This window comes from Natator depressus, chromosome 10 (assembly GCF_965152275.1).
Source record: "Natator depressus isolate rNatDep1 chromosome 10, rNatDep2.hap1, whole genome shotgun sequence".
Classification (NCBI taxonomy): Eukaryota; Metazoa; Chordata; order Testudines; family Cheloniidae; genus Natator; species Natator depressus.
The window spans coordinates 51,606,887-51,622,065 of NC_134243.1; the positions used below are offsets into that span (position 1 = coordinate 51,606,887).

Below are 15,179 nucleotides of genomic sequence, written 5' to 3' on the forward strand. Positions count from 1 at the left end.
CACCTGAACTGAAATACTAGTCTGGGAAAAAGCAAACTGAACCATGAAGTTCAATTAAATGTAGCAAGACACTAAGTAGTGTCTAAAGTGAAGAACTTGCATTGCTTAGTTAAGACAAAATAATCACTACATCCACACGAACCTCTCTTACCTGCCTCCGGAAACAGGTCCCACCAAATTTTTTTGCTGTAAACACTCAGCCTATGTGAGCCAAATATCCAGTTAGTACCGAGTTGGTTTCATAACAACGCGGGTCTTTTAAAAAGGTAAATAATTCTCAATTCCACTGTCTTGTCTTTTTCCCCACTTTGTTCTCCATTATTTTGATTCAATAAGCCAACAGCCTATTTCACCAACACAAATGACACAGAAATCCAGGTCTTCAGTGTTGAATGGTGGAAAGGAAGAATGGAATTTAAGGTTGCGTTTTCATCTTTTGAACTCAATCATCCTTGTAATTGTGTTAACTCATGTTGGCTGTTTCACTGAAAGGTTCCATAGCTTCTAATTTTTACTGATCTTGTGCCATTCTAGTTCTAGCTAGTCAAGTTTCCTTTTTACTCTAACGGTATCAAACCTGTAGCCTATGAAGTCTCTAAAACTTCCTTAAATACCTTTTTCCATTTAGCATCACTCTACAAAGTCCCCAGCTGTACAATATGAGCACCATTTTGAGAACTAAGTCAACTTCGTGTTCAGGAAGCATTTCAACTATTATGGTAACTGGGCTCATATAGAAGACAGTCTTCAAGAGTGGCACAGTATATCACTGTTAAGCTGGGGCATCCATTCTCCCTCTTCAGCTGATCATGAGGGTTATGGTTTTCTGAGAAATTGTAACTTCTATAGCATGATTTAGGATTGTAGAAAGCGTGCTGGACACCTCTATGTGAGAAATTAGTTTTGATTGCATCTTTCATTTTATTCTTGTTATCAGCCTCAAGTGCCAGAGCTCCCTCTCATATTTGGATGGCATCTTCAGCCACTTGAACTCTGATTCTCCATTTCAGAAGGGAACCAATAGCAGCATTAAGTAGGAATGCATTTTTCCTGTATAGATATTTGCAGCCTTTATTGAGTCAGCTCCATTGTTTGACCAGTTTGACTTTGTGAGAAAAATCATAACCTCAAAGATCTGGTCTTCCTTTATCTTAACAAGTGGCATTGTACCTTTTTCAGTCATGTCACCAGGATGGACAAAAGATACCTCAGCACGCCACGCTCTCCATCAACAAGCAAAGCAGTGCATGGCCTGACCCTACCTGGCACCGCCTGCAGGGTCACACTAACAATTCATGAATTCGCAGGACTGAGCCAGATCTGGGAACATCACTACACAATGCCTGGTGTGATGCCTTTAACTGTGGACACTCGGACTGGCGCAACCAGTCCTCAGTAGACTATACATGTTTGATGATGACTTGTAGTGGTTTCAGCATACGTATGTTTACTTCTTTAGTTTATCCTGTCTTCCACAGCAGAAGATAGTAGTGGACCTGCCTATTTAAGTCTGGCTAAAGGAGTACATCCAGAAGTCAGTGACACAAAGAAAGACAAAAACAACGAGGAGTCCTTGTGGCACTTTAGAGACTAACAAATTGATTTGGGCATAAGCTTTCACGGGCTATAACCCACTTCATCAGATGCATGAACTGAAAAATACAGTAGGCAGGTATAAATATACAGCACATGAAAAGATGGGACTTGCCTTACCAAGTGGGGAGGTCAGTGCTAACGAGGCCAATTCAATCAGAGTGGATGTGGCCCATTCCCAACAGTTGACAAGAAGGTGTGAATATCAGAGGGAAAATTACAAAAGTGGCCATTCTTCAACCAAAAAAAACCTTCAAAAACACAGACTTCAAGGAGAAATTGCAGAATTAATTTGCAAACTTGACACCATCAAATTAGGCCTGAATAAAGACTGGGCGTGGCTGGGTCACTACAAAAAATAGTTTTTCCTCTACTAATTTACAGACAGACTTTGACTGCAGCTAGCCAGTCCTTGCCCTCCATGTCCCTGGTGAGAGACTATCTTTCGCCTCTTCCAGATGCTGCAACCAATGATCGTCCCTCCAAGTTCCACACAGGTTGCTACATTTTATCCAAAAACTGAGTATGTTTGATTATTTGTTAGGGCCAACAGTTGCTAGAACTATGCCTTTAGCTCTTCTACATCCAGCCTTCTATTCCAGCCCAGGAGATGCAGCTTGCAATCATGGTCCTGATCACAAAACATCCCCCTTCTCTTGCAGTCATGTCCTCGCTGGCCACAATCTTGATGCCTGAAACTGTCTCTTGCATCTGATTCAGTTTATCTTTAAACACTTCACCCTAAGTCAGTTTCCACAGGCCCACATACCCATCATCATTTGTCAGAAGGGATGCCAAAATGCCAAAACCCATTAACATTTAAGAGTGAACGCTTGTGCGCTGGTATCTCAGGTAGCATGTCCTCAACTTCTTTTCGGTGTTCCATTCAGCATTTTTGCACCAGTGTATATTAACTGACGGCTACCTTGACAGCTGACCCACTCACCACTCCTAATTCTCACAGCTGTAAGAAACCCACCACTCATCAAGCTTGTTACTTGCATCAGCGGCTCCACCAGGACTGACAAAACACAACATTTGAACCTCTCATGGGCAGTACCTTGGGATCATCTCTAACCTGAGCTTGCCCTCCAAGTGTCTGTTCTTAAGTATGTCCTACCACTGTATTCTGTGGCAATACTGGACAAAGCCCATGTTGCCCACTCCAACTTGTTTGCTCTCTTGGTACTGTAGGGTAATAAAAAGCCATAATTTGTCCTGTCTAACAAAGAAGAACATTGCCCTGTCTCACCAACTGGGCACCAAAGTCCAAACAGTTACCTCTTTGCATGGGTTTTAGTCCACTTGCACTGGGCCACTAGCGTGAGTGATTTTATTGTACTTAGCCAGCACTTGGTTCTATTTCTCCAGTTCACTATTGCTGGTTTTAAAACTTGCTGGATTACTTTGCAGTTGGCTGTGCAATCCAGCTGGAACCAAGTTGGTTTTGGGCCTTATAAATGAAGTTGCAAATACAGCAGTTAAATCGGCTATATGTATGTTGAGAGTTCTTAGCTTGTCTTCTGAGGTTACCACAACCTTTGCCATTGCATGTATTCTCTCTATTGGGGTAGCTTCAGCATGGATACGAAGCAATCATTTCCCACACCTTTATGCATAGGCTGTGCATTTTCCTCCTGCCTTTAGTGTTGGCTTTCCACAATACACAGTGGGTCAGGATGTCAGCATTCTCTGTTGATCTGTCCTTCCTGCTAGATTCCTTTAACCTGATCCCATGTTCTTGTTCTTCCCTAGTGGCTGCTTCTTTTGATCCTTTACTTGAGCAGTTCAATTCTCCCTTACAAACTGGAGACATTTCTCTGCCCCGGAGAAAACCAAGGCTATTATTTCCTTAGGTTCGAACGTATCTCACAAACAATCCTGGCTGACTGGGAAGTCTTATTCCAAAAATTACATATGTGCCACACTTCAGGGCAGTAACTTAAATTGATTTTCTTCCTTCTGCTTCTTGGTTTCATATAAAAACACCTGCTTAGCTGCAGGTTGATTCTGTCTGGGATCACAATAGTGCAACACGTTGAATAGGTCTTCCAGCATTTCATTTATTATTCCTGAAAAAAGTCTTATTTGTCTTGCCCTTTCACTCACCAACTAGACTGTATCACGCTTTATTTTATTTTATTTTTTTTCCTTTTCCTCACCCCAGGATCAACTCTGATGCAGACTCATTTCTTACCTCCACTGATACCATGCTAGGTCAACTATTCCTATAACTAAACTATTTATTAAAAAAAAAGGAGTACTTGTGGCAATTAGAGACTAACAAATTTATTTGAGCATAAGCTTTCGTGAGCTACAACTCACTTCATCGGATGCATTAGGTCAGTTAGAACAGAATTTCCAGTAGCCAGTCCTGCCATCAATAACCTTAAGACTAGTTAAAGTTCTCATCCATACAGATTGATGCTAAAAAAGCTTAAGTTTTCAAATTTATTTTATGCTCACACAACACGCAAATGTTATGTGAAACAGTTAAATTCCAGAATAGTGAAATGCCTTTGAGTCCAGAAAGACCGACTGTTTTGAGAAACAGCAGGCTTTTCTAACAATCTTTATATAAGATATGCACAATAAATATAGCCAGGCCAAACTAAGAGCCAAGGGAAATTGGGGGGGGGGGGGGGGATTTATTTATATATATATTTTATAAAGGTGCCATGTAAGCAATTTTCAAGTAGAAGTATCAGTGAGGCCTTTTTGCAGTGGGAGACAATTCTACCATGTAAAGTGCTAATCCCGTTACTCCAGCCCTGTTAACAAATCACTAAATGCTAACAATATACAGTTGGAACTAGTGCCTACTCCACAACTGACAATAATATAAGTTATCCTTGCATTGGCCAAGAAGTGAAGTGACCCAGATAGTACCACTCATCATTTATTTCTTTAATTGTTATTCAAGATGATTTAGTAGCATAAAGATTTTTCTTCCCCCTGTTCCCAAAGGTGAAAAGTCATCTTTTTAAAAGAAAGAGCAAGTCTCATCCATGCAAAAGCTATCAGATATTAAAGCACGATACTCTTTGTCCTTGTGTCCTAAGTTCTGACACTTCTTTCCCAGTGCACACGTACAGAAAGATAATGGCTTTGAATACAAAAGAGAGTGTAGGTTGTTTAATTTCAAGTACCAACGTCACCTCAGCTCAGCAGAAACAAGGCTGTTGCACCACAGTATTGCAAAGGTATTTTAAGATGACTATATTGTACATTAACCATCACGCAGCAAATTCAGGCACTCGATTTTTTTAGTTTTATCAGGATGCTTTGGTAAAATTTTGAGAACTGAGGGGGTGGATCTCTAGAGATGGAATCCCAATTTATGGGTTTGGCTGGAAAACAATGAGAATTTACCAGCTTTCCCTTGAGTATTCAAGATCAATTCTAAAATAAGCATGTGTACACCAAGCCCAGGGAAATGGTTTCCTGACACCATCATGAAGCAAGATTCCCAGCATGGCTCAGCTTTACTGAATACTCTGAAAACTAAAAATTCAATAGTCACACTTCAGCATCAAGTATTGTGGGTTACCAGTCACGGTTTAGAGCTAGCTGCAACCCGGTCCACTCTTCTGGTCTCTGAATCCACCTTCTCAGATGATAGGCTTGTTTCCTTCACCTGTCCTGGGGTGGCGTCTTACAATTCCCAACATTTGTCTGGGCCCAGGGTCATTTTAACATATGTATCAACCATGCTGACCCAGCAGATCTGACTGCGTTAAGCTACCTGCAAGTCTTCCCTTCAGGAGCTGTGATTAGTGGTTTATTCAGTGACCTGCCCTTTTCACAAATAAATACATAGTTTTATTTAATATCAACAGTGGGAACAAAGCATGAGAGAAAGGGGATTTAAATACAATTAAAAAACCTACGCATGTCAATCTTACATAAAGGTTCACAGAGGCTTAGCTCACCCCAGACACCCCCACTTCTGCGGACTTCCCCATACTGTCTGCCTCCCTCTTCCCCCTCATCTCCAGGGACTTTTTATACACTCCTAAATTCTTGGTTCTTTTCTTCACATGGATTCTTACTCCCATGTTTACAAGCCAGACTGTTGAAATCAGCACAGTCAGAAGTAAATCTTCAACGGCCCAGTGACACCTGCATTGTCCTTTAATTATGGGTCAATGGGGCTATCTGATGCTATTGTTCCCTTTCCTGCTATGTGCAGGTAACACCCACTTGATTTAACCCTTTGTAATTCTACAGCAAATGCCACCACAAAAATCAAACAGTCTGAAGATGTAATATGCACAAAGTATTACAGGCAACTCCCACGACCTTCATAACCACTCATCCATTCTGTTTGCTATTTTCTATGTTATCAGCATCCAATTGTCTGCAAATAGTAAGGAAGGACTTACTAGTAAATATGCAAACCAAACCTCTGACAGTGAACCTGAAGCAAGCCTTTGATGTTCTCAAGTTGGGTATAGTGTTTACACACACTTTCTTGTCTCTACCTTTCCTAGTTATGACTAGGTGGAGCAGCAGCATCTGAAAGCCAAAGCCTTTTCTAGCCAGATACCTAGGCCAGTTTTACAAACTCAAGGTGCCAAAAAACCTGGATGTTTAATTGAAATGTCTGAGGGTGGCCTATCACTAATATGTAGGCATTACTTTGGATATTGCATTAAGTTATATAATGCTGACAATACAGGTTGGAATAATGCACTAGTAGCAGAATGCCATGGAAATGAATGGAGCTGGATGCCTACACTGCTGTCTAGCTCTAATGACTAATTCACCACCGGCAGCTTTGGAGCCTGCCCATGCCCAGCCCTCACATTTGTACAGTAAAAAAAAAAAAAAATACATTATATAAATCCAGTTCTGAAAGCCATGACCACCCTTGCTTCAATGTGTCAGGACCCCTCCAGACTTGGTACCTAACAGGGGAGGAAAGAGCTTTCACAAGCAGAGTTTTTAAGTCACATAAAGCTTATCCTGTTCAAGCTACATCATACGATTTCAACAATAGCTGGAGATCGTTCAAGCCATAAAAACCTTGAGACTTGTATAGAATATAACGCAGCGATGTGCTATCACAGCTGTATTTTAACTGCAGGTGATTTTTCTAATTTAAGTAGAAGTCAGCAGTTTGATTAGCTGGCAACTGATAAAAGAAATCAAACTGCATAACAAATGAGCTCAGAGTTTAACTACTTAATCCTTGGCAGCTTACAGTGATCACTCCAGAAGGTAAATTCATTTCCACCCCCACCTCTATTATCTTATGATCCCCTCTAGTTTAACCACCACTGCAAAAAATCTTTAGTCACTATTACGGTTTTATGGAAACATTTCAAATAGATTCAAGTTAGAGTTTACCACATTCCGTTAAATGATATCATGTAACAGATGATGTTATTTTAACAGTATGCAGGTCTGCTATTCAGCAATATGCAAACTTAACCACTACAGTTAATACTGTAAAGTCACTAGAAGTGCTATTGTGAGGTTCCATATTTGTTGTAAAGTTTGAGATATAAAACTTGTAAACTGAGCTAGTTTGTCTCTGCCAACCCTGCAAACTCAGCCCAGGGAGTAGAAGTCAAACAGCATTCAATTTGGATCCAGGATCCAAATATATTATAATCTGATTTAAATTCCACAGTTCTGCTGCTGATGCAGAGGCAACAAGAGAACCCAACTTAATCCTGTAGCTTTGCAGCAACTAGTGTGTAAAAAGTCAAAAATATCACAGCACTGAATTCATGTAGGATGTAGAACACAGGAGTAATAATATTTATCCAGCTATTTTCATACAGTTGATCTAATTTGTTTTTTAAACAAACCAACTTGTCTATACTTAACTTTCATTTGCTGGAGTTAAAAGTTAGTTAGCATAAATGAGTCTACAGAGCAGTTATTTGTTATATCAGACAGAATCAATATGTGGAAATTTTCCATGTACTAGATTTAGATACGATATTATGATTAATACTGGCAGTTTTCATCAGTATTGGCATACAATACACTTCCCTACAAATGAGAATAAATTAGCATACAGGAGATGTGGCATTTCACATGGTACCTGCAAACAAGCTGAGATTTTTTTTTCCCAGTATGAGAAAGTTTTTGGAAGAGTCCCACTATGCACACTAAGGTTTTCTTTCCCTGCTCATGCGGAACCTCTTACACAGCATGTACTAATGTTTGTTAGAAGCATACGTTCAAACTTAGAGCACAGTCTCTGGCATGAAAGGAACATGGATGAAACTTGGCTCCCAAAGTAAGTTTGACAAAGTACATTTTTATAAGACTTGGAAAGGAAGTGAGCAATTGTTTAATTTATTGGATTTTTTTTAAATCAGTGAACGGTTATCTTGTTATTTAAAGACATGCATTGCAGAATTGGTTTAATGGGAAAGACTTTGCCCTGGTCTACACTAGGACTTTAGGTCGAATTTAGCAGCGTTAAATCGATGTAAACCTGCACCCGTCCACACGATGAAGCCCTTTATTTCGACTTAAAGGGCTCTTAAAATCGATTTCCTTACTCCACCCCTGACAAGTGGATTAGCGCTTAAATCGGCCTTGCCGGGTCGAATTTGGGGTACTGTGGACACAATTCGACGGTATTGGCCTCCGGGAGCTATCCCAGAGTGCTCCATTGTGACTGCTCTGGACAGCACTCTCAACTCAGATGCACGATTGTCTGCCGTTGCTCTGACGCAGGGAGGGGCGACTGACGACATGGCTTACAAGGTTGGCTTAAAGGGAGTTAAAATCAACAAAGGGGGTGCCTTTACATCAAGGAGTATTTCAGGCAGGACTTCACGGAGGGTTCCAATAAGAAATGGTGCACCTAAGTTATTGTTCTTATTGGAACAAGCAGGTTGGTCTGGCCTCTGATTGATACATGGCTAGATTTACCTCGCTGCACCTTCTCTGTGAGTGACTGCAGTGTGACCTAGAGGAATGAGTCCCCTAGACGGGGGTGGGGGGGTTGCAAATGAGTACAAAACAAATCTGGTCTATTTCTTGTTTTGATCCACTCCATCTATCTTTTATATCTTTGGCTGGCAGCAGACCGTGCAGAAGGACTGCATACCATCCACATCTCTTGGCTGCCCGGCAGAAGATGGTACAATAGGACTGCTAGCAATCCGTATCGCTTGCCTGCTCACCATAAGATGGTTCAATAGGACTGACTGCAGGACTAAAGAGAATGACCTGATCAAGTCACTCCAAATTTAGTCCCTGAGCCCATGTCTGCCCAGGCGCTCCTGATCGACCTCACGGAGGCAACCAGGAGCACCTCGGACATAACGATGACGGCTACCAGTCCTACTGTACCGTCTGCTGCCACAAGGCAATGGGTTGCTGCTGCTGTGTAGCAATGCAGTACCACGTCTGCCAGCACCCAGGAGACATACGGTGACGGTTACCTGAGCGGGCTCCATGCTTGCCGTGGTATGGTGTCTGCACGGGTAACTCAGGAAAAAAGGTGCAAAACGATTGCCCTTTCTTTCACGGAGGGAACGGGGGCCTGATGACATGTACCCAGAACCACCCGCGACAATGTTTTAGCCCCATCAGGCATTGGGATCTCAACCCAGAATTCCAAAGGGCAGCGGAGACTGCGGGAACTGTGGGATAGCTACCCACAGTGCAACGCTCCGGAAGTCGACGCTTGCCTCGGTACTGCGGAAGCACTCCGCCGAGTTAATGCACTCAATGCACTTAGAGCATTTTCTGTGGGGGGACACACACTCGAATATATAAAACCGATTTCTAAAAAAACGACTTCTATAAATTCAACCTAATTTCGTAGTGTAGACATACCCTAAGTGAAAGAGGCAATAAACAAATGAATGTGACTCGTCTAGAGTTAACGAAGAGCAAAAAAAAAACCGGAAAATGAGGTTTTCCATAAGATAATACAAACAATCACCAGTGTTTATTGTTCAAATTGCAAATATCCTTTTACGCCAACTGCTTGCAGAGGTCAATTTGCTGCTACGAAACTACCCTACGCTGTACTACTGGCATCTTGCAACCACAACATAACGGCATGAATATGCAGCAAGCAAACAGATGCACCTTTTAGGATCATTTCAAAGGAAAGAAAAGCACGGGAAACCCTAGCCCCACGGAAGGTGTAAATAATCCCACCTCAGCAGCAACACAAGTACAATCGATGCACTCGACCCACGCTGGGAGACCTAGTTCTTCACACCTTTTGCAGACAGATGCTCGCCCCCTGGGGCAGAACAGTCCCCGGAACTACCAGCAGCCTTTCCACGGGCCCGATGGAAAAAGCCGCTCGTCTTTTCACACGCTGCCAGCCCATCCCCCAGGCTCCGCCAGCCTCCCACGCCCCCTTCCCCTTGAAGCTGCCCTGCCTTCCTGCCAGAGGAAGAGAGTTGGGAGAGCCCTCGCCCTGCGGGCCGAGCCTGCGTCTATCCCACAACCTGCAAACTAGCCCCGCTGCCGAACCCCAGCCCATCTCAGCAATAAAAGGAGGGAGAGAGAAATGATCGTCCTTGAGAGGTCGGCGCTCGCTGCCTTGTAACGGGCATGAACAGCTCTTATCTTCAGTGCAATCTCTCACCCTCTCTGCACATCAGCCAAGCCAGGCAAATCCTGCATCAGCCACCGCCCGCCTCCCAGTCCCCCCACCTCCTCCATACATCCGAAGTTGGCTCTTCTGGACACACGTACCGGAGGCGAGGAATAGTGGTCGCCTCTCCCCCCCGGCCCGCCCACCACCCCCTTTACTGCTGTTCAATGCATGCACCGTGGGCTCGTCTAATCAAATCTCAGAGTCACAAAAATATGGCTCCCTCCCCGATGCCTCCCCTCAGCCTGTTCCACCGGCTCCCAGCCCCCCAACCAGACCCGGGGCCCCCGATTTAAATTACAAGACGCAAAGGATTGCTCCACACCAAGCTCGCTCCGGCTGATGCAGGAGGTAAATAAGCACAGCAGCCCCTCTTGCATCTTTTCCCCAGTCTCCTCTCGTGCTGGTCTGCACTGCTTTCGCGTACAGCAGCCTGCTCCGGTGTAGGGGGGTGTGGTGGGGAAATGTAAGCGGGGCAGGGAAAGAGCCTTACTCCAGGTATACAACTGCTTTTATTACAGCTCCCTGGGTCTCCTCCATTCTGCAGCTAGGCTCCAGTGAGCAGAGCAGCGTTTCGGTGTGGATTAGATTGTGCTGGAATGAAGCTAGCTATCAACAAGCGTTAACACGCTCCAGTTCCAGCAGCTGGGATCTGGAAGGGTCACTCCATGCATCTGGTCTGTCTTTTGCAAAAGCCCAATCACCGGAAAAGGGATCAGGGGCGAAAGCTGAGCCGAGCCAGCCTTGAGCTTCCAGACAAGATTCCTCTACCAGGTTCAAGAAAATTCACCCGTCTCCTTGCGAGGCTGAGTGCAATGCAATAGCTACACGCAAAAGACAGGTGGAGGTTCATTCCCCTGCAGATCCAGCGCTCCCTTTGCACCGCCAGGCTTCGCACTGGCTTTCTGCATTCCCACTACTCAGCCCGTGCGTACAAGGATTATCTCCTTGGTTAAAAAAAGAAACACGAGAAATTCCATGCAACGTGCAATAGCAGGAGAGGGGAAAGGTTCCTCAGAGGCTCCTACCGGGACAGGCGTTACTGTTGCATTGCAAAGCGCCTAACCCCTGCAGTTCGCTTCCTTCCCCGCTTCCTTGCCTGCCAGTGCCGCCTGCTCCTGCGCTCTGCTCCTCCTCAGCCTCTTGGAGCTGCTGCTCACTCCAGCCTCGGAGCCCCCTACCCAGGGAGAGCAGGAAACGCGTCATCACTCTGGGACTGGTCTGCCTTCCTCCTCCCGACCATGCTGCCGCCTCCTCCTCCCCCTAGCTGGGGCAGGGACCCCCCGCACACACACACACCCGCACCCCCACCCTGGCACCTCGCGAGCGCAGCAGCATCTTCTCCTCCAAAGGCAGCTGCCACAGAGACATCAACCCCCCCACCCCTCCCGTTCAGTGGATTTAGGCAACAAGGTCCCCTATCGCCCTCTCTTATCAGCTGCTGCAGCGACCCCCTCCCCTCCCCATCCCACTCCACCCAGCTGAGAGGTGAGGAAAGGGGACCCAGATGAAAAAAATCGATTGATCCTGGTGGGATGGGGGAGGTCCCTGCTCCCAGCTGCAGTATGAACCTCTCTCCCCCCAAGAACAGGCTGCCCTCTGTCCCTCCTCTGGGCAGGGCAGCTGGTACTACAGCAAGGAGCTCTGCCCCCATTGAAGATGTGCTCCTCTTCAGTCACAGCTGCCAGTGGCCCTGGGATAGTTTTCAGGAGGGAAGTAGGCCAGGGCATGGCTTCGTTTCAGGGATGTGGAAAGCAGGGGAAAATAAAGTATTCTTTAAGTAGGGAAATCGATTTGTGGAGCAATTCATTTACTGTTAGAGAAAATGCAGTGTTCTCCATGTTGGCTAGACACTTGCCCTCACCTTTACTTGTATCTATACCACAATACTGTATGTAAACCCAGGTAGTGAGTACCAGACTTTTAGTCTAAGTTAAATTACTTTTCTAACACTGCAAACTCTTACAAAGTGGGGTTAAATGGTTGAGAGATTGTGTTACATACTTAGATACGAGAGCAACAGGCAAGTAGGAGACCCAAGATAGAGGTTGCAGGAATTCTCAAAAATTGAGGCAATGTTTCTACAGAGCTGAATTAAATTAATAGGTCCCTTTAAGCTTCCTTCCCTGCCCTGGCACTGAGGTAACTATATTTTATTCTGAAACCAACCCAAAGGGCTAAAGAGCAAGTGAACCTAAACTTGAATTTTGCAAAGAGACCCCAAGGGCAGATCCTCTCCCATACAGAGCCTCGTTGACCTGCACCCTACATTGGTACAATTTACATTTCGTTCATCAAAAATCTAAAAAATGCCAACTTAGGTACCCCGTACCTACACTGGAGGTAGGTCACGCCTCCTGTTTATTCATCACCATCTTAGACAGGAGCTTATGGGCCAAACAAAATTCTGTGCACTGGATTATTTCAACGTGACCAAAAATATCAACTCATTCAAGGCAAAACAGCCATTTATATTTGGTCATATTAAGCTTTTACACGTAGTACTATCTGGAAACTTCTTGTAACAAGCAAAACTAAGGGTTTGTTCTGCATTAACTCTACAGGTATAGGCCCGTTCGTGCAGCAGAGATGTACCAATATAAAGGTACTTTATATCAGTATAGTGATACCCATACAGGGAGGAGAATAAGCTACACTGGTTTGAACCCCTTACACTGGCTTGAACCCCTTGCATTCTCTGTACAGTTTATATCACTATAACTCTTCTAGTAAACAAATTATAGCCAGAATCAAAATCATTTTGCCAGTACAAAAATTGTAGGGGCCTAAATGATCAACCGTTCTGCAGCATTGTTTGTAAACAGGAGAAAGTGTTTCTCAGTTGCATCATCCTTCAGCGATTCTCCCAGTCAACACTAATTTTGAGCAGTCACGTGAGGATTAAGCCACTAGGCCAACATGCAATTGGACTGTAGAACAAGCAAGTCCTGAAACCCGTTCAGGATTTCTACAGCAATTCATTCCCTGGTGAGCTTGTTGAAGATGGTCTCATAGTTACTATACCCAACAGCAGTTACCTTGTACACCTAAGCTGCATGATTAAGGCATCTCAGTATTAACAACCGTAACAGTCATTCTGAGCTACTTAGACCACTTGCAATTTGGACAAAAAGCATCTTGCAAATAGCACTAGAAGGTGTGCTTAATTTGCTTTATTGCATTAGAATACTTTGTTTGGAGGTGTATTTGCTTTTTGATAGGTTTAAAGATATACATACCTAAATAAAAGTATGGAGTTCTGAGGCATTGTTCACACGCCTTCACAGCTCCCAGTACAGGAGACACCTTGGGGGATAGCCAGGGATAAGTAAGGGCATGGCCTCAGACTGCCTGCATTTCACCTATTCTCAACTATCGGAAAGACCATAAGCAGCCAACTGTAATTTAGAGGAGCCCAGAGGATGCTTTAAATTTTGCCAGGCCCAAGAAGGCTGACTAGTGCCAAAACAGGACTGTGAAAAGGTAACAAAATCAACTTTCTCCACCCACCTCCAGGGCCTGTGCAGCAGAGCTGATAACTTAAGCCCAAAACATTAGATGTTGATGGCACAAGGGTGAGTCTGAGCTTTCCAAAAATAGGAATTATTTATTTTTCATCATGTTTACTTATGCATGCTAGGTGCTGTACAGGTAAATAAAAGACAGAGTCCCTTCCTCAAAGAGCTTACAGTTCAAGTTTTATACACAACTCAGCAAGGATACATAAATAATAAGGTAACAAAATCCAAAGCTTTATTCCAAACTGAGATGATATTTCCGAGATAATGTCAGTGTGTAAAAGTGAGACACTTTTGGGTTTCACGTAAGCTTCACAGCCTGCAGGAATCAGCAAGTCGTACTCTACTTTTTCCCAATTCTGATTCCAGTCTACTCAGATAAATCTCCTGATTCCACAGAGACAAGGATAATCAGAAATCTTTTCCATCTTAGAGGCTAATTTTGTGAGTAGCCTGTTGTTGGTCCTCTACAACAGCTGGAACATTCTGTCTAGTGATGAATTTACATTAGTTCACTTTATTAACATTTGCAGATGGAAATATTTCTAATGAAAAAAGACTCAGAATAATTGAGATGAACCAAAAAGGTGCTTACATCACAGTTCTGAAATTATCCAACTTTCCCTTCCGTTTCATTGTGAAGACAACTTTGGCCCTTCACCTCTTTCCTATTTAGTCTCTCACTTGTCTCTTGGAGTATCATTAAACTGGTTTAGTTATTAGTAGTAACTGCTGAGTTTTAGATTTGTCTGACGACCTGCATGACATAATAATCTCTCACAATCAAATCAGACTCTAGCCACAATTACCAGCTGTGACAGGTGAGCTGACACGTTTATGGTTCATTATGAACGAGGGGAAAAATTATGACTGCTTGGAAGAAAATCACATTTCTAGGCTTTGTTTCCATCCAGACAAAGCTTAAAAATTGAGACATTCTATTTCAGGCATCTGGCTTTACTTTCCCTCCATCCCAGCAGTTTTACCTCATCTCTCTGTATCTTCCTCATTACCAGACCTTCAGAGGCTCAAAAGCAAATGCACTTTGGCAGATCAAGAAGTACAATGATCATACGTTTCCATGAAACAAAGTGGAGCTGACATATACCATCAGGAATGGGAGACCAGTTTTCAGTTGCTCACCAGGTGTGTTAGTAGAGATGGGGACCCCCTTTTTTAAACTTGAGAGGCAGATGTCAGGAGATGCCCACAGAATAATGGAACTTCTACACAAACTGCCCATAAATGCTGTCCCACTTGTTCATGGCTCTGGGTTAATCTTTGTATTGAAAATATCAGAACTTCGATACCTAAACCATATCATGGGTGCACACCTTCAGGTGACAGCATTTCTAGTGAAACCCTTCTCTCATTTTTGCTTACAGTGTCGGATGTCAGGTCAGGTACATGCTATAAACAGTTTTCTAATCCGACAGTGCAAATGCACTTTAAATCAAGAAAAAAAAAATCAATGGCTC

General features: G+C 43.7%; 1 protein-coding gene across 4 annotated transcripts in view; it reads right to left on the bottom strand.

The window, feature by feature from the left end:
• TLN2 (talin 2) overlaps positions 1-11,359 on the bottom strand; it is a 342,028-nt gene extending 330,669 nt beyond the window's left edge. For 2 of the 4 annotated variants that reach the window (XM_074966154.1, XM_074966153.1), the window contains exon 1: positions 11,212-11,359. The gene's annotated coding sequence lies outside the window, so the exon portion shown is untranslated. The remainder of the gene's footprint in view (positions 1-11,211) is intronic. The other 2 variants (XM_074966156.1, XM_074966155.1) reach the window with 2 other exon arrangements.
• Between the last annotated feature and the right edge of the window lie 3,820 nt (positions 11,360-15,179).